Raw genomic sequence first — 13,528 nt, forward strand, 5'->3', positions numbered from 1 at the left:
TTTATGAGTTTAAATACAGTACAAGATGAAACTTAACCTACAAAGAGGCACTTCACATTGATTCAGGTTAAACTTATTGGGTGGGTGTTGTTGAAGAGCCTTCTTCATTAGGAGATAAATTCTCTCACTAGCAAATGCTTAATAACATCAATTTTATACTCAAGGTATCAGGAAACTAACTGAAACTAATTGAGACTGATAAGTCCCCGGGACTTAATGGTCTACATCCCAGGGTACTGAAGGAGGTGGCTCAGGAAATCGTGGATGCATTGGTGATTATTTTCCAGAGTTCGATAGATTCTGGATAAGTTCCTGCGGATTGGAGGGTGGCTAATGTTGTGCCACTTTTTAAGAAAGGAGCAAGAAAGAAAGCAGGAAATTATAGACCAGTTAGTCTGACCTCAGTGGTGGGAAAGATGCTGGAGTCTATTATAAAGGATGAAACTACAACACATCTGGATAGTAGTAACAGGATAGGACAGAGTCAGCATGGATTTATGAAGGGGAAATCATGCTTGACTAATCTTCTGGAATTTTTTGAGGATGTAACTCTGAAGATGGACAAGTGAGATCCAGTGGATGTAGTGTACCTGGACTTTCAGAAAGCCTTTGATAAAGTCCCACATAGGAGGTTAGTGAGCAAAATTAGGGCACGTGGTATTGGGGGCAATGTACTTGGATTTAAAGTTGGTTGGCTGACAGGAAACAAAGAGTAGTGATAAACGGCTCCCTTTCGGAATGGCAGGCAGTGACCAGTGGGGTACCGCAGGGATCAGTGCTGGGACTGCAGCTTTTTACAATATATATTAATGATATAGAAGATGGTATTAATAGTAACATTAGCAAATTTGCTGATGATACAAAATTGGGTAGCAGGGTGAAATGTGAGGCGGATGTTAGGAGATTACAGGGTGACCTGGACAGGTTAGGTGAGTGGTCAGATGCATGGCAGATGCAGTTTAATGTGGATAAATGTATGGTTATCCACTTTGGTGGCAAGAACAGGAAGGCAGATTACTTCCTAAATGGAGTCAAGTCAGATAAAGAGGCAGTACAAAGAGATCTGGGTGTTCTTTTACACCAGTCAATGAAGGCAAGCATGCAGGTACAGCAGGCAGTGAAGAAAGCTAATAGCATGCTGACCTTCATAACAAGAGGGATTGAGTATAGAAGCAAAGAGGTTCTTCTGCAGCTGTACAGGGCCATAGTGAGACCGCACCTGGAATATTGTGTGCAGTTCTAGTCTCCAAATTTGAGGAAAGACATTCTGGCTATTGAGGGAGTGCAGCATAGGTTCACAAGGTCAATTCCTGGAATGGTGGGACTATCTTATGTTGAAAGATTGGAGTGACTAGGCTTGTATACCCTTGAGTTTAGAAGACTGAGAGGGGATCTGATTGAGATGTATAAGATTATTAAAGGATTGGATACTCTGGAGGCAGGAAACATGTTTCTGCTGATGGGTGAGTCCCGAACCAGAGGACACAGCTTAAAAATAAGGGGTAGGCCATTTAGGACAGAGTTGAGGAGAACTTCTTCACCCAGAGAGTGGTGGGTGTGTGGAATGCTCTGCCCCAGAAGGCTGTGGAGGCCAAGTCTTTGGCTACTTTCAAGAAAGACTTGGATAGAGCTCTTAAGGATAGTGGAATCAAGGGTTATGGTGATAAGGCAGGAACAGGATACTGATTGAGGATGATGGCATGGTGGTGCAGGATCGAAGGGCAGAATGGCCTACTCCTGCACCTATTGTCTATTGAAACTCTGATTTTAAACAAGTGACCTGTGATTTAATCATTATCCTAATCTAGAAGGCACCATTGTATGCATCCATAACCTGTGGCACAAACAGACAACATGAATCAGATATCGTCACTCTTTTCAAGGGGGTAGTCAACAACATGAATCTGAGATGACCAGGTTACAATTCGCAGTGTAAGAATATGGGTTGTTATCTGAACTACCCTTCTGACATTCAGCATGTGCACTAACAAAAAACATTCAAGCCAATGATTTGAATCTTTGATGATTGGGAAACGCAGATGTTTCAACAGTTCTGATTAGCTCAAGGACCGTGATTTAAATCACAAATGGGAAGAAATTGTTTACTTCTCTTTCCAACTTTGAAGATTCTGTGTAAACTAAAAAACCATGCTGTCTTGGTTTATGGACAACGGCTTCCAACACCAAAACAGCCTAAAATTCTTTGGATGCTGGTGTTAGCATCCGAGTCATACAGCACCGAAACAGACCCTTCGGTCCAACTCGTCCATGCCAACCAGCCATCCCAATCTCACCTAGTTCCATTTGCCAGCATTTGGTTCATACTCCTCTAAACCATTCCTACTCAGATCATCCAGATGTCTTTAAAATGCTGTAGTTGTACCAGCCTCCACCACATCCTCTGGCAGCTCATTCCATATACACATCATTCGCTATGAAAGTTACTCCTTAGGTCTCTTTTAAATCTTTCCCCTCTCACTTTTGACCTATGCCAACTAGCTTTGGACTCCCTTACCCTGGGGAAAAGACCTGGCTATTCACCTATTCATGCCACTCATGATTTTATAAACTTCTATAAGGTCACTCGTCAGCCTCCAATGCTCCAGCCTAATCACTCTCTCCCCATAGCTCAAACCCATCTGAATAAAAATAGAAAACACTGGAGAAACTCAGAAGGTCTGGTGGTATCTATTGGAGTTCTGAAGAGAAGTCAAATTGGACTTGAATCGTTTATTTTGTTTCTCTGTCTGCACAGTTAAATATTGGTTGAAATTCTCATCAAGTGAGGGAAGCATGTGACATGGTGCATTGTAGGGTCAGTGAAATATCCAGCCCCGTGCTGTCCCTGTCCTGGGAGTGTTTAATGGGGACAGTGTAGAGGAAGCTTCACACTGTATGTTACGCTGTGCTGTCCTAGTTCTGGGAGTGTACCTGAGACTAAACTAAAAATTGAAAAGAATAAAAGAGAACTTTAACTTCAGTTTAAATGAGTAGAGGGAGCTTTACTTCCTGTTTAAAAAAGTGGATGGAGCTTCATTCTGTATCTAACACCATGCTGTCCCTGCCCTGAGAGTGTTTGATGGGGACAGTGTAGAGAGAGCTTCACACTGTATGTTACGCTGTGCTGTCCCTGCCCTGAGAGTGTTTGATGAGGACAGTGCGGAGCTAGCTTTAGTTTTGATTAAAAGTAGAAGGAGATTTACTCACGCCAAATAGAAGTTTTACTTTCTATTTAAAGTCAGTTTAAAACAAAAGAGGGAGTTTTGCTTTGTATCTAAGCTTGAGCTGTCCCTTCTCCAAGAACGTTTGATGGGACAATCAGAAGGAAGCTTTACTTTCAATTTAAAACAGTAGACAGATCCTTACTTTCTCTAAGTCTGTGCTGAGAGTGTTTGATCGGGGACAATGTTGAAGGAACTTGACTCTGCATCTAACCCCATGCTGTATCTTACCTGGGAGTGTTTGACAGGGACAGTGGTGGTGATGAATGACATATCAAAAGAGTCTCACATCTAAGTCAGATTCAATGTGTAAATTTTGGGGTGAACTATTCTTTTGTATTGAAAACATCAGTAAAGAACGTGGCGAGGTGCTGGATGCCAACTTCCCAAATGGTGACACACAGGTTCATGCCACACGTGAGTTTGGATCAGAGTTTGCCATTGGTTGTGGTTAGGGTTTGGGTTCTCAGCCCCACCTTCGCTGACACAGACATGGACCATATCAAAGCTGTAGCCTTGACCTGCTGCTCACGGACGTGATAATATTGTATTCTTTATCTTGTGGACAGGAATGTTTTATTGTATCAGAGACTGAGCTGTGTCAATGTTCATAAAGCCACATCTTCCAATTTGGTGTAGTAAACAATTTCTGTCAGGACATAAATATTCAGCTCCTTGCTTCTGAATAAATATTCAGAGAGAGTGTGAGAGAGAGAAGAATTGGGGTGTGGCCAGCTGATTCTGGGCCAATCAGCCCATTCAGCAGGATCCTGGTCTGTTCACCGACAGGCCCACAGAGGGATACCCCCTCTAACCCCCATCCACCCGACCCCAAACAGAAGCATTATTGGGTGGCCCAGGATGGCCAGCATGTGGGACAGTGGATGGGACGTGCGATTAACAAAACATGCAGCAATGAGGAAGTCAGATGTTCCCAGAAAGTGGTGAGCTGTAGCAAAGAAGAAATCATTTCCAGGAGCCTGGGTAAAGAACCAGCCTCAGTGGATTTGGGCTTATTCTGGACCATGCCCCACATGGTTATTATGGAGCCAAGCAGCTCCTTGGGGGAAGGTGGGGAGAGCCTTGTTACAGAAATCCTGCTCTCTGACCACCTCTAACACTTTGTATGGGAATCATTATGAAGGTGGCTGCAATCATCTCAGCTTCAGGAGCTCCTCGGGATAGTGTCCGATCACCTTCAGCTGCTTCCTTTCATCCTGAGGTCGGCAATGGGATGTTCGCTGATGATTGCACAGTGTTCAGCACCATTCACAACTCCACAGATACTGAAGCAGCCCACACCCACATGCACAGCAAGACATCAGTGACCATCTGGCTTGGGCTAATAAGTGACAAGTAGCATTCACTTCATAAAACAACCAAGTAATGACCATCTCCTTTGGCAGTTGATGGCATTAGCATCACTGAAACCCCATTAGATTCAGTTCAGTTTCTTTGTAATGGTAACCATTAAGATGTCAGTAGTGGGATGGTGATGTTATTGATTTGTGTGGTGGGAATGATGTACTGGCACCAGGATAAACACACACCCCACGACCCGATTACAAGTTCACTAAGACTGCTTGGTGCCATATTTGGGGTCAAATGCAGCCTTGATGTCAAGGGCAGTCACTCTCAAGTCAGCTCTGGGCCTTCTACCTTGTATCCATAACCAAGGCAGTGATGAGGTCAGGAGACCATTGGTCCTGGTAGAACTGGAGTCGAGTGATGGGACTAAGTTATTACTGACCAACAGCCATTTAATGCATGATGGTCTTTCTGAGGGTGATATGGAACTGGATGGCCCAGGGTAAAACAGTGCCATTGTAGTTATAGGCCAGTACTTTCAGCATTTCCATTTTAAATCTGCCATCAATATGTATGTTCCTGCAGTACATTTTCACAAACATAAACGCTTTTTCTTCATATTTACCTTTACTCGGCACCATTACAATTCTCAGGAGTGGGAGCTTTGTTCGGTAACTAACCCCGTGCTGTCCCTGCCCCTGATCCTGATCCTGATCCTGGGAATGCTCGATGGGGATATAATTTCAGTTTAAAAACGAGAGACAGACATTGTCTATTTAAAAGAGACCAACGGGTTTACTTGGAAGCACTAGCTTTCTAAGCGCTGCTCCTTCATCAGGTGGTTGTGGAGCAAGATTATAACACACAGAATTTGTAGCCTATACAGCTTCCTGATGAAGGAACAGGGCTCCGAAAGTTAGTGCCTCCAAATAAAGCTGTCCCACTGTAACCTGGTGTTGTGTGATTTTTAAGTTTGTTTAACACCGGCCTCTCCACATCGTGAAAGAGTGGAAGGAGTTTTACTCTGGACCTCACCTCGCCGTCAGGGAAGTGTTGGGTCAGCGTCTAGAAAGATTTACTTTCCAAATTAAAAAGTAGAGAGAGTTTGACACTGTACCGGACTCTGCGCTGACAGTGTCCTGGGAATGTTTGTTGGGAATAATGTGTAGAGGGATCTCACTAGGTCTTTCCCGTCGGGGAAACAGTCGGGATGTGACAGGTCCCGGTGCCTCAGGCTTCGGGCTGTGCTCCTCACTGACTCCGGGAGCCTCTGCTGTTGGGGTCGGTGCTGAGCGACAAACCGGGTTCACAGCGAGAGCCCCGCAATGCTCTGGGCTCGGTGTTTCCCCCCATCCTCCGGGGAATGGTTAACGGAGAGAAAGAGGTTCTAGGACGCGGCGCTCTGCAGAAGGGTCTCTGTTACCTTGGTGCCGCCGCTGCCTCCTCGGGACTTTGGGATGTTGAGGCTGGGAGCTGATCTCCGGTTCAAGCTGCCCCCGTGTCCGCTCACAGATACCTCTGATCCCGCTGGAGACATCAGAACCCGCGGGCACCGCTCACAGAGGAAGCTCACTGAGACTGCATTGAGGAGGCGCCGCTTGGAGGTGACAGTCCGGGACCGCACTCAGTCCTAATGCTGTCCCTGAGGAGCCGCTTCGCCCGGGGCCATGCCGCCGGCAGCACGTGACCGCAACTCCATGTAACAACTTTCCTGGGCGACCAATCAGCGGCCGCCCCACCAGGACCCTCCTCCAACTCACAGCTCCTCCCCCTGCCACGCCCCCAACAGCCACGCCCCAATCACTGCCCTCGCCCCGCCTCGCCCCGCCCCCAGCTGCCTTCCCCCTTTACTCCATCTCCAGCCCCAGCTCCTATCCCCAGCCCCCTAACCCAAGCTGCTTATCCCCAGCCCCAGCCCATTAACTCCAGCCCCCTATCCCCAGCCCCTTATCTCAAGCCCCCTATCCCCAAACCCCTATCCCCAGCCCCTTATCCCCATCCCCAGCCCCTTATCCCCATCCCCCTATCCCCAGCCCCTTATCCCCATCCCCAGCCCCAGCTCCTATCCCCATTCCACTATCCCCAGCCCCCTATCCCCAGCCTCCTATCCCCAGCCCCCTATCCCCAGCCCCCTATCCCCAGCCCCCTATCCCCAGCCCCTTATCCCCAGCCCCTTATCCCCAGCCCCTTATCCCCAGCCCCCTATCCCCAGCCCCCTATCCCCAGCCCCCTATCCCCAACCCCTTATCAACAGCCCCGTATCCCCAGCCCCTTATCCCCAAACCCCTATTCCCCACCCCTTATCCCCAAACCTTTTATTCCCAGCCCTTTATCCCCCGCCCCTTATCACCAACCCTTTATTCCCAGCCCCTTATCCCCATCCCCCTATCCCCAACCCCTTATCCCCAGCCACAGCCCCTTATCCCCAGCCACTTATTCCCAGCCCCCTATCCACAGCCCCTTATTCGTATTCCCCTTATCCCCAGCCCCTTATCCCCAACCCCTTATTCCCAGCCCCCTATCCCCAGCCCCTTCTCCCCAGCCCTTTATCCACAACCCCGTATCCCCAGCCCCTTATCCCCAGCCCCAGCCCCTTAACCCCAGCCCCCTATCCCCAGCCCCATATCTCAAGCCCCTTATCCCCAGCCCCTTATCCCCAGCCCCTTATCCCCAGCCCCTTATCCCCAACCCCTTATCCCCAGCCCCTTATCCCCAGCCCCTTATCCCCGACCCCTTATCCCCAACCCCTTATCCCTAGTCTCAGCCCCTTATCCCCAACCCCTTATTCCCAGCCCGCTATCCCCAGCCCCCTATCCCCAGCCCCAGTCCCTTATCCCAAACCTCTTATCCCCAGCCCCCAATCCCCAGCCCCTTTTCCCCAGCTCCTTATCCCCAGTGACCTATCCCAAGCCCCCTATCTCCAGCCCCTTATCCCAAGCCCCTTATCCCCAACCCCTTATCCCCAACCCCTTATTCCCAGCCCCTTATCCCCAACCCCTTATTCCCAGCCCCTTATCCCCAGCCCCTTATTCCCAGCCCCTTATTCCCAGCCCCTTATTCCCAGCCCCTTATTCCCAGCCCCTTTTCCACAGCCCCTTATCCCCAGTCCCTTATCCCCAGTCCCTTATCCCCAGTCCCTTATCCCCAGTCCCTTATCCCCAGCCCTTTATTCCCAGCCCTTTATTCCCAGCCCTTTATCCCCAGCCCTTTATCCACAACCCTGTATCCCCAGCCCCTTATCCCCAGCCCCTTATCCCAGCCCCAGCCCCTTATCCCCAGCCCCCTTTCCCCAGCCCCTTATCCCCAGCCCCTTATCCCCAGCCCCTTATCCCCAGCCCCTTATCCCCAGCCCCTTATCCCCAGCCCCTTATCCCCATCCCCTTATCCCCATCCCCTTATCCCCAGCCCCCTATCCCCAGCCCCTTATCCCCAGCCCCCTATCCCCAGCCCCTAACCCAGCCCCCTATCCCCAGCCCCCTATCCCCAGCCCCCTATCCCCAGCCCCCTATCCCCAGCCCCTTACTCCCAGCCCCCTACCCCCAGCCCCTTATCCCCAGCTCCTTATCCCCAGCCCCAGCCCCTATCCCCATTCCACTATCCCCAGCCCCTTATCCTCAGCCCCCTATCCCCAGCCCCCTATCCCCAGCCCCCTATCCCCAGCCCCTTATCCCCAGCCCCCTATCCCCAGCCCCTTATCCCCAGCCCCTTATCCCCAGCCCCTTATCCCCAGCCCCTTATCCCCAGCCCCTTATCCCCAGCCCCTTATTCCCATTCCCCTATTCCCAGCCCTCTATCCCCAGCCCTCTATCCCCAGCCCCCTATCCCGAGCCCCCTATCCCGAGCCCCCTATCCCCAGCCACCTATTCCCAGCCCCTTAATCCCAGCCCCTTATCCCCCGCCCCTTATCCTCAACCCTTTATCCCCAGCCCCCTATCCCCAACCCCTTATCCCCAGCCCCAGCCCCTTATTCCCATTCCCCTATTCCCAGCCCACTATCCCCAGCTCCCTATCCACAGCCCCCTTTCCCCAGCCCCAGTCCCTTATCCCCAGCCCCTTATCCCCAGCCCCTTATCCCCAACCCCTTATTCCCAGCCCCCTATCCACAGCCCTTTATTTCCATTCCCCTATTCCCAGCCCGCTATCCCCAGCCCCCTATCCACAGTCCCCTATCCCCAGTCCCAGCCCCAGCCCGTTATCCCCAGCCCGTTATCCCCAGCGACCTATCCCCAGCCCCCTATCCCCAGCCCCTTATCCCCAGCCCCTTATCCCCAGCCCCTTATCCCAAGCCCCTGATCCCAAGCCCCTGATCCCCAGCCCCTTATCCCCAGCCCCTTATCCCCAGCCCCTTATCCCCAGCCCCCTATCCCCAGCCCCCTATCCCCAGCCCCCTATCCCCAGCCCCTTATCCCCAGCCCCTTATCCCCAGCCCCTTATCCCCAGCCCCTTATCCCCAACCCCTTATTCCCAGACCCCTATCCACAGCCCTTTATTCCCATTCCCCTATCCCCAGCCCCCTATCCACAGTCCCCTATCCCCAGCCCCAGCCCCTTATCCCCAGCCCGTTATCCCCAGCGACCTATCCCCAGCGACCTATCCCCAGCCCCCTATCTCCAGCCCCTTATCCCAAGCCCCTGATCCCCAATCCCTTATCCCCAGCCCCTTATCCTCAACCCCTTATTCCCAGCCCCTATCCCCAGCCCCTTATCCCCAGCCCTTTGTCCACAACCCCGTATCCCCAGCCCCTTATCCCCAGCCCCTTATCCCAGCCCCAGCCCCTTATCCGCAGCCTCTTATCCCCATCCCCCTATCCCCATCCCCCTATCCTCATCCCCCTATCCCCATGGTATAACGGCTGCAGAAAGGCAGTTCGAGGGGGATCTGCCTTTGGAGGTAGTATGGGCTGAAGTCAGAAATAGGGAAGGTGCAGTCACCTTGTTGGGTGTTTACCATAGGCCCCCCAATAGCAGCAGAGATGTGGAGAAACAGATTGGGAAACAGATTTTGGAAAGGTGCAGAAGCCACAGGGTAGTAGTCATGGGCGATTTCAACTTCCCAAATATTGATTGGCAGCTCTTTAGATCAAGTAGATTGGATGGGGCGGTGTTTGTGCAGTGTGTCCAGGAAGCTTTTCTAACTCAGTATGTAGATTGTCCGACCAGAGGGGAGGCCATATTGGATTTGGTACTCGGTAATGAACCGGTACAAGTGATGGGCTTGTTAGTGGGTGAACATTTTGGTGATGGTGACCACAATTCTGTGACTTTCACCTTGGTTATGGAGAGAGATAGGTGCGTGCAACAGGGTAGGTTTTACAATTGGGGGAAGGGTAATTATGATGCTGTAAGACAGGATCTGAGGAGCATAAGTTGGGAGCATAGGCTGTCAGGGAAGGATGTCGTGGAAATGTGGAAGTTTTTCAAGAAACAGATACGACGTGTCCTTGATATGTATGTACCTGTCAGGTAGGAAAGAAATGGTCGTGTGAGGGAACCTTGGTTGACGAGGGAGGTTGAATGTCTTGTAAAGAGGAAGAAGGAGGCTTACATAAGGTTGAGGAAACAGGGTTCAGACAGAGCAGTGGAGGGATACAGGATAGCCAGAAGGGACCTGAAGAAAGGGATTAGGAGAGCTAAGAGAGGGCATGAAAAATCTTTGGCGGATAGGATTAAGGATAACCCAAAGGCATTTTATGCGTATGTGAGAAACACGAGAATGACGAGAACTAGGGTAGGTCCGATCAAGGACAGTAGTGGGAGACTGTGTATTGAGTCGGAAGAGGTCTTGAATGAGTACTTTTCTTCAGTATTTATGAATGAGAGGGACCGTATTGTTGAAGAGGAGAGTGTGAAATGGACTGGTAAGCTAGAGGAGATACTTGTTAGGAAGGAAGATGTGTTGGACATTTTGAACAACTTGAGGATAGACAAGTCCCCCGGGCCTGACAGGATATATCCTAGGATTATGTGGGAAGCAAGAGAGGAAATTGCAGTACCGTTGGCAATGATCTTTTCGTCTTCACTGTCAACGGGGGTGATATCAGGGGACTGGAGAGTGGCGAATGTTGTGCCCCTGTTCAAAAAAGGGAATAGGGATAACCCCGGGAATTACAGGCCAGTTAGTCTTACTTCGGTGGTAGGCAAAGTAATGGAAAGGGTACTGAGGGATAGGATTTATGAGTATCTGGAAAGACACTGCTTGATTAGGGACAGCCAGCACGGATTTGTGAAGGGTAGGTCTTGCCTTACAAGTCTGATTGAATTCTTTGAGGAGGTGACCAAGCATGTGGATGAGGGTAGAGCAGTGGATGTAGTGTACATGGATTTTAGTAAGGCATTTGATAAGTTTCCCCATGGTAGGCTTATGCGGAAAGTCAGGAAGCATGGGATAGAGGGAAATTTGGCCAATTGGATAGAAAACTGGCTAACCGGTCGAAGTCAGAGAGTGGTGGTAGATGGTAAATATTCAGCCTGAAGCCCAGTTACAAGTGGAGTTCCGCAGGGATCAGTTCTGGGTCCTCTGCTGTTTGTAATTTTTATTAATGACTTGGATGAGGGAGTCGAAGGGTGGGTCAGTAAATTTGCAGATGATACGAAGATTGGTGGAGTTGTGGATAGTGAGGAGGCCTGTTGTCGGCTGCAAAGGGACTTAGATATGACGCAGAGCTGGGCTGAGGAGTGGCAGATGGAGTTCAACCCTGCCAAGTGTGAGGTTGTCCATTTTGGAAAGACAAATAAGAATGCGGAATGCAGGGTTAATGGTAGGGTTCTTAGTGAGGTGGAGGAACAGAGGGATCTTGGGGTCTATGTTCATAGATCTTTGAAAGTTGCCACTCAGGTGGATAGAGCTTGTAAGAAGGCCTATGGTGTAATAGCATTCATTAGCAGAGGGATTGAATTCAAGAGTCGTGAAGTGATGTTACAGCTGTACAGGACTTTGGTTAGGCCACATTTGGAGTACTGTGTGCAGTTCTGGTCGCCTCACTTTAGGAAAGATGTGGAAGCTTTGGAGAAGGTGCAGAGGAGATTTACCAGGATGTTGCCTGGAATGGAGAATAGGTCGTACGAGGATAGGTTGAGAGTGCTAGGCCTTTTCTCGTTGGAACGGCGAAGGATGAGGGGTGACTTGATAGAGGTTTATAAGATGATCAAAGGAACAGATAGAGTAGACAGTCAGAAACTTTTTCCCCGGGTACAACAGAGTGTTACAAGGGGACATAAATTTAAGGTGAAGGGTGGAAGGTATAGGGGAGATGTCAGGGGTGGGTTGTTTACCCAGAGAGTGGTGCGCTGCCTGTGGGAGTGGCAGAGTCAGAATCATTGGTGACCTTTAAGTGGCAATTGGATAGGTACATGGATGGGTGCTTAAGCTAGGACAAATGTTCGGCACAACATCGTGGGCCGAAGGGCCTGTTCTGTGCTGTATTGTTCTATGTTCTATGTTCTATGTTCTATCCCCAGCCCCTCATCCCCAGCCCCTTATCCCCAGCCCCAGCCCCTTATCCCCATTCCACTATCCCCAACCCCTTATCCCCAGCCCTCTATCCCCAGCCCTCTATCCCCCAACCCCTTATCCCCAACCCCTTATCCCCAACCCCTTATCCCCAACCCCTTATCCCCAACCCCTTATCCCCACCCCCTTATCCCCACCCCCTTATCCCCACCCCCTTATCCCCACCCCCTTATCCCCACCCCCTTATCCCCAACCCCTTATCCCCAGCCCCCTATCCCCAGCTCCTTATCCCCAGCTCCCTATCCCCAGCCCCCTATCCCCAGCCCCCTATCCCCAGCCCCCTATCCCCAGCCCCCTATCCCCAGCCCCCTATCCCCAGCCCCCTTTCCCCAGCCCCCTTTCCCCTGCCCCTTTATCCCCAGCCCCCTATCCACAGCTCCCTATCCCCAGCCCCCTATCCCCAGCCCCCTATCCCCAGCCCCCTATCCCCAGCCCCCTATCCCCAGCCCGCTATCCCCAGCCCCTTATACCCAACCCCTTATCCCCAACCCCTTATCCCCAACCCCTTATCCCCAACCCCTTATCCCCAAACCCCTATCCCCAAACCCCTATCCCCAGCCCCCTATCCCCAGCCCCCTATCCCCAGCCCCCTATCCCCAGCCCCCTATCCCGAGCCCCCTATCCCGAGCCCCCTATCCCCAACCCCTTATCCCCAACCCCTTATCCCCAAACCCCTATCCCCAAACCCCTATCCCCAGCCCCCTATCCCCAGCCCCCTATCCCCAGCCCCCTATCCCCAGCCCCCTATCCCGAGCCCCCTATCCCGAGCCCCCTATCCCCAGTCCCATATCCCCAACACCTTATCCCCAGTCCCTTATCCCCAGTCCCTTATCCCCAGCCCCTTATCCCCAGCCCCTTATCCCCAGCCCCTTATTCCCAGCCCCTTATTCCCAGCCCCTTATCCCCAGCCCCCTATCCCCAGCCCCCTATCCCCAGCCCCCTATCCCCAGCCCCCTATCCCCAGCCCCCTATCCCCAGCCCCCTATCCCCAGCCCCTTATCCCCAGCCCCTTATCCCCAGCCCCTTATCCCCAGCCCCTTATCCCCAGCCCCGTATCCCCAGCCCCGTATCCCCAGCCCCTTATCCCCAGCCCCTTATCCCCATTCCACTCTCCCCAGCCCCCTTATCCCCAGCCCCCTTATCCCCAGCCCCCTTATCCCCAGCTCCTTATCCCCAGCCCTCTATCCCCAGCCCCAGCCCCTTAGCCCCAGCCCCTTAGCCCCAGCCCCTTAGCCCCAGCCCCTTATCCCCAGCCTCCTATCTCCAGCCCCTTATCCCCAGCCCCAGCCCCTTATCCCCATTCCACTCTCCCCAGCCCCTTAGCCCCAGCCCCTTATTCCCCAGCCTCCTATCTCCAGCCCCTTATCCCCAGCCCCAGCCCCTTATCCCCATTCCACTCTCCCCAGCCCCTTATCCCCAGCCCCTATCCCCAGCCCCCTTATCCCCAGCTCCTTATCCCCAACCCCCTATCCCCAGCCCCAGCCCCTTAT

At 51.8% G+C, this 13,528-nt stretch overlaps 1 protein-coding gene across 1 annotated transcript in view; it reads right to left on the minus strand.

The window, feature by feature from the left end:
• slc16a4 (solute carrier family 16 member 4) overlaps positions 1 to 6,179 on the minus strand; it is a 108,602-nt gene extending 102,423 nt beyond the window's left edge. Inside the window, exon 1 of the mRNA XM_043718885.2 lies at positions 5,953 to 6,179. The gene's annotated coding sequence lies outside the window, so the exon portion shown is untranslated. The remainder of the gene's footprint in view (positions 1 to 5,952) is intronic.
• Between the last annotated feature and the right edge of the window lie 7,349 nt (positions 6,180 to 13,528).

This window comes from Chiloscyllium plagiosum, unplaced genomic scaffold, assembly GCF_037043375.1.
Source record: "Chiloscyllium plagiosum isolate Xiang-an unplaced genomic scaffold, Cpla_swu_hap1 HiC_scaffold_26, whole genome shotgun sequence".
Taxonomy (NCBI): Eukaryota; Metazoa; Chordata; class Chondrichthyes; order Orectolobiformes; family Hemiscylliidae; genus Chiloscyllium; species Chiloscyllium plagiosum.